The 6,417-nt window shown below is 35.2% G+C and overlaps 1 pseudogene; it reads left to right on the plus strand.

The window, feature by feature from the left end:
• Nucleotides 1-1,596: 1,596 nt before the first annotated feature.
• On the plus strand, nt 1,597-5,816 carry LOC139846801 (clavaminate synthase-like protein At3g21360; annotated as a pseudogene).
• The last annotated feature ends 601 nt before the right edge of the window (nt 5,817-6,417 follow it).

The following is a 6,417-nucleotide window of genomic DNA, read 5'->3' on the forward strand; positions in this document are numbered from 1 at the left end:
TCCCAACTCTCGCTCCTGTTTCGTCAAAATTAGGTTATAAAAGAAAGTTGCCCGACACCAAGTTTAAACTCAAATCAGGCCGAAACCTCCTCACGTCGTGATCGTGAGGTGAGATATGCTCAAAATCTTGCGTTCGCGAGTAAATCAAGTTCGCGTTCGACATTTAAATTCTCGCTTAGCGAAAACAGCTCGATGTCTAAGTCGCGATTGCTTCTCTTCTTCCTCCAGTCTCACGATCGCGAGACCCGTATAATTCACATTCAAACTTGTTTTTCTCGATCTTTGCACATTAAGTCTTTAGCTCGAAATTGAACCACCATTAAGCTTTATAATAATTATAAATCATCACAAACTCTTCAACTATCAACCTCGATCTAAAAGATGCAATCTCCAACATTAATCAACTCTAAATCTTCAAATATGAACCGAAACGAATATAAATGGAACTGATATTGCGATGATAAAGATGTGTAATTCGGGCAATATCAATACAATTCAAAAAGTAAAATCGAATCAAAAATCGAATTCAAATTTGAAAACGAATCGAAAATCAAATTCACATTTGAAAACCGATTTAAAAATCAAATTCAAATTATGTTTGGTTATTTCGATTTGAATTTAGTTTTATTATCAGATTAAACAATTTCAGAATAAATATTTAATACATTGGGTAGGAAAGTGGAAGTGTTTTTTTTTTTTTTTTTTATGATAACAAGGGGAGTGGGAAAGCTGCACTTTTAATGCGTAGTACTTTGTATCTATTAAGTTGAAGTTCAATTGAAAAACAAATGGCAAGCTTTTGCTATTTCTATATTACTATATAGTCAATTCATTGTATTGATAAAGGTCCACAAACTTATGAATATCATATGTTAGATTAATGCATGTATCTTTTTCTTTTTCAACAACAGTTCGGGATCACCCACATCACATGTTCATCTCTCGCAATTGCATAACTCGGGCCTCAATTGCTGTTCAGGAGAAAATCCGGTCCAATCCAAAGGCATGGGTGGTAAAACCCCTCTCCCCCACTGCTCCCGCAACGCGATGTGCGGAAGACACCCTTAGGTGGAATTCAAGGGTTAAGGGCAACCTTATATGCAATGAGTCGAACTCCTGACATCTTGTTAAAAGAGGTAGACCACTACCACATGAGCCAATAGAAAGTTCATGCGTGTATTCTTTATTTCTATTTTTGGTATATATCGTTTGAAATACACCTTAATGTGTTCTATTATTATAGCAATAAAACGCTACAGGATAGAAAATGGTATTTACTTATACTATATAACAAACATAATCAATAAACAATGAAATTAACAAACCACACGTCATCCATAACAAATGTAATAAGGATAAAAGCGAATAAAACGTATATCTAACTCCTAGTTTTCTGCATCTTTGAAAAAATCGTCATTCATGAGTCATGACTCATGAGAGACCAATCTAATAAAATAAGCTTGTTATATAAGGATATAATATTGATAAATATATTTTTTTAGAGCTTTGTTAAAAGATAACTTTTTCAAGTATATATATAGATGTATGTATGGTTAGACTCCTGCACTTTAAAACTCCAAAAGAGATTAAATAAAAATGGAATATACTTGTAAGGATTTTTCAGTAGGAAAATGTGCAGGTGAGAAGCTGGTGGATGGTGTGACCTTACCGTTGGTCTTAACACCTCTCGAGCCAACCAAGAACTTGATAGAGTCATTACTTATATCTCTAAAGAACAACAAAGAATGGTTCTAAACCATGATGATTAAGAATATTGCGGTTCTTTTACGAGGATTCGATGTGAAGAGTGCAGTCGAATTCAATGACATTGTGGAAGTTTTTGATTGGGAAGATATTTGTTATGCGGGGCCTGCCCTACGAACTCATGTCCATGGAAGGATTTGGACTGCGAATGAAGGCCCTCTTTCGGAATTCATTTATTACCATCATGAAATGGTTTTGGTATGTCAAGTTAATATCAATATAGACTTAGGTGACCATAAACTATCGCAAGATAGTTAGTGGTTGGAGCTATGATTTCCTCGCTAGAGGTTAAACATTCTAACCTCACTATCTGCATATCTTGGGGTTACCGGGAAAAGGGTTTCAGAACCGGTCACGGGATAACCTCATTAAACTGCGTACATTTGAGTAAACACCTTACCCGTTTACCTGAACTATTTTACTTACGTGGCCATAGTCGTGTACTTTTTTTAATGATCAAATTATAAACAGATAAAAGAGTTTCCGAAGAAGGTGATACTTTTTTGTGAAGTTCCACCACCGGAGGGCGGGGGAGAGTCCATTTGTACCAAGCTTTAAGGTGACCGAATGGATGCTAGAGGAGTTCCCCGAGTTTGTGGAGGAAGCTGAGGCCAAGGGGTTGAAATACACGTTCATCGCTCTAAGCAACGACAACACAACCTCCATGAGAGGTCGCGGATGGCAAGATGCTTTTGCAACACATGACAAACAAGAAGCTGAGAAAAGATATACATACAATGAAAATTTATGACTTGCGTTTCAAAATTTCACTAACTATAGTTTTCACCAACCAATTTTTATTTCTACTCATTTCCGTCTTTTCTGATTAATTAAACAACAAATTAGTGTACACTTATAATGAGATGACCTAAAAGAGTAACGTGGACACTTGATATAGGATAAAAGTTACTTGAAGGGTTGGTATAGTTTTACATGGCATTGATCCATCCATTGTAGAAAAAATACCCCTTATCTCATAACATCATATCTATAGACTAATTTAAGTCTCTCTTCAGGCTATATATTGTTGCTCCTATATACAAAACATATCCTAAATCTTATCAAGAAAACAGGACATTGTATAGTATTTAATAGTTTAAAGAAAAGTTGTAGTATGGTTGAATGTTATCTATTTGTGAACGTCAACCTCTATTTATTTTTTTATTATATTTTTTTAAAAGCAACCTCTGTGTTTATTGCTATTTAATCTATTAACACTACTCTAAACAATGTTTTTTTTGGAACTTTGAGATTTTATAAAACAAACCAAACACTCTAGCAAGCCGCTAGAGGGATACAACACATATTACAAAGGCATTATAAGCCAATCATTCCACGAAATAATAAAGCAACCTCTATGTTTAAGCCACAAAAAAGAAAACGAACGAACAAGGTCAAACAAAGAGTTCTTCCTTAATTGACCCGAATTAAACACCAAATCATTTCGGAATCTCCAAAGAAGCCATAAAGTAGCTGTCCTGATTGTATACATCTTCTCCTTCTTCCGATGTCATTGATCCATATTTTCGAACCATTGCCACCAATCATACCATGATGAACAAGATGGCATGTCGATATCAATCCACACTTTAATTCGTGACCATAGATTGTTGGCAGTCTTACAAACAAAGAATAGATGATCCATAGATTCAAGTTGGTTATTGAAAATAGGGCATTGTATAAAATCCACATTGATACCTCTAGTCGCCAAATTAATGCGTAATGGAAGGCGATCAAGCTTAAATTTCCACATAAAAACATTGACCTTCTTAGGAATGAAATTTTCCCACCATGTAGATGGAGAAAGAAAAGGAAGTAATCTTTCTTCGATTGCATTCCTTACTGAAGAAACAATGAACAACCCATTTGGATTCAATGTCCATTGCCATGAGTCTTCATTATTTTATAAAACAATATCACCAATCTCATCAACTAAAGTCTGCACAAGGAATTCATTCCTTGATCCAATCTGAGAACGGTTTTAATGCCATTCCCATGACCCATTAACAAATCGATCACTTAGACGACAATCTTTATCTTTTTCCAAGTGAAACAATCTGTTAAAACGTGACATCATAGGTTCGCTTCCATTCCAACAATCCTTCCAAAATAATATATTACTACCATCGCCAACTTATTTTCGAATAGAAGAAAATGGTATTAACGCTTGATCATCTAAATATTAACAACCTTCATTACTTGTGACCATATACTGTTACCAATAATAGAGCTCCGAACATAACCTGTGTTAAGTCCATAAATTGATCGAACAACTTGAGCCCATAGATCATTCGGGAAAATTCATGATACGCCATCGCCATTTATACAAGAGACTTAAATTAAACGCTTTTATACTACCAACTCCGAGACCTCCTTTATCTAGAGTAGCCATGACATTAGCCCATTTAATCCAATGCATTTTTCTTTCTCCTTCACAAGCACCCCAAAAAAATGAGGCACGCAACTTCTCAACCAACTTGATTACATGTTCTGGGCATCTGAACAAAGATAAAAAAGTATATACCAAGGCTTCCCAAAACGGATTTAATAAGGGTTAATCTACCTCTACTTGAGATAAGTTTGACCTTCCAGTTTGCTAAACGTTTTTTAAATCGAAACACCCAATCATCCCAACTTGATATATTTGACATGTTAATCCCAATAGGAAAACCAAGATAATCAAAAGGAAGATTAGCAGCTGAACAACCTGTATTTTGAGCAATCGATATAACTTCATCTTCTTGAACACCAATGCCCAAAACATTCGATTTATGTATGTTGATCTTTAACCCCGAAGCCGCAAAAAAATCATGGAAAACAGAAACGATATTGATCATCTCGGTTTGATTCCATTCTGATAATATAATCACATCATCTGCATAGAAAAGATGTGATATGTTTACATCCATCGACCCAATCTTTGCTCCTGTAATTCAGCCCAACGAAATCGCTTTCGTTAATTGTAAATGCAAGCCTTCCATTATAATTAAAAATAAAAGTGGACTTAACGGGTCCCCTTGTCTAAGCCCACGTTTAATCAAAAATTCTTGAGTAGGGCTTCCATTAACAAGCACACAAGATCTCGAAGTACAGAGGCAAGTTTGTATCCACTGGCACCATTTACATCTAAATCCCAGACATGATAGCATATGATCCAAGTATTCCCATCTTACAGAATCATATGCTTTTTCAAAATCTACCTTGAATACCAATAATTATTTCTTTACTCTTTTGAACCACGAAATAGCTTCACTCAGTATCATTGGGTCATCATCAAGAATCTATCGTCCTCTAATAAATACGGATTGTTCTTTACTAATCACCTTGTCCAATACCAAAGATAATCTATTTGCTAGAATTTTAGCAATGATCTTATAAAGCAAACCAAAAAGCGAGATGGGTCGAAAATCAGAAACAAGTTTTGGATTTTTCACCTTTGGGATTAAGGTCAGGCAGGAACAGTTAGAGCCTCGTGGGATATGCGAAGTAATAAAAAAATCACGTACAGCTTTGTATACCTCATCCTTCAATAAATCCCAATGTAACTTCAAAAAACTGAAAGTGAATCCATTGGGTCCTGGTGATTTATCACTTCCACAATCCCATGCCGTACGTCTGATTTCATCATCCTCCACATCTTTTTCCAGGTTTGATCTATCTATATCATTCAATGTATTATCTGGAACAATATTATCAATAATGATAGGGCAAAGGCTCTAGGAATGGATTTAGAATGGCTAGAAAACGGTGGTGTGAAGACGATTCTAGGTCCAAGGTCGTTGACAAAAGTGTTTGAGGAAAAAAACGGAAGGCAAATGTGGTTCAATACTTTGGTTGGGATGCATGGGAAAGAATGTAGCTCGGTGATGATGGCTGATGGGATCGCGATACCTAATAACATAGTGAAGAGATGTGAAGAAATAATAGAGGAGGAAAGCATCCAATTTAAATGGCAAAAAGGAGATGTGTTGTTCCTTGATAATTATGCTACTCTTCATGGAAGAAGACCATCTTTAGCTCCAAGAAGAGTCTTGGTTGCTACATGCAAATAGTTTTGAGTTGCAAGAAAAAAGTCATAATTATGGATTCATATAAATAGGCATTGGTGGTGTGTCATCTATTCATTTTATATAAGATATGCATCATATTTAAACATGCTTAGGCATAAACAAATGGTCTAAAAAGGTAACCTAAGTTATCCAATTTGACAATCAAGGCAACCCCCAATTTGACTAAGCCCGAAAAAGATTTCAATTTATTTTTGCTCACAAAAAGGATTGCGTATTCAAAATTTTTAAAATTGAGGTAATACTCAATGAACACAAAATCTAAAATCACGAGTTACTTCAAATTGAGACTTGAAACATATTCCAAGAGCTTGGATTATCATTTTTTATGAAGCAACTAGATCCAAAACATCCTAAAAAACAATGAATCGAGATGAACAGTCGTCGAACCTTCATATGAGCTTAAACTTGCAAATCGAGATCTAAGTTGTTTCAGATGTTGCTTCCTTCAAAAAAAGTGCTTAGAATCATTATTAGAATACTCGACATCCATCAAAACAAGCTAAAACATCCTACAATCGTCCAATTTGAATACACAATCCTTTTTGTGAGAAAATATTAAATTGCAATCCTTTTCGGGCTTAGC

Source organism: Rutidosis leptorrhynchoides, chromosome 5 (assembly GCF_046630445.1).
Source record: "Rutidosis leptorrhynchoides isolate AG116_Rl617_1_P2 chromosome 5, CSIRO_AGI_Rlap_v1, whole genome shotgun sequence".
NCBI lineage: Eukaryota > Viridiplantae > Streptophyta > Magnoliopsida > Asterales > Asteraceae > Rutidosis > Rutidosis leptorrhynchoides.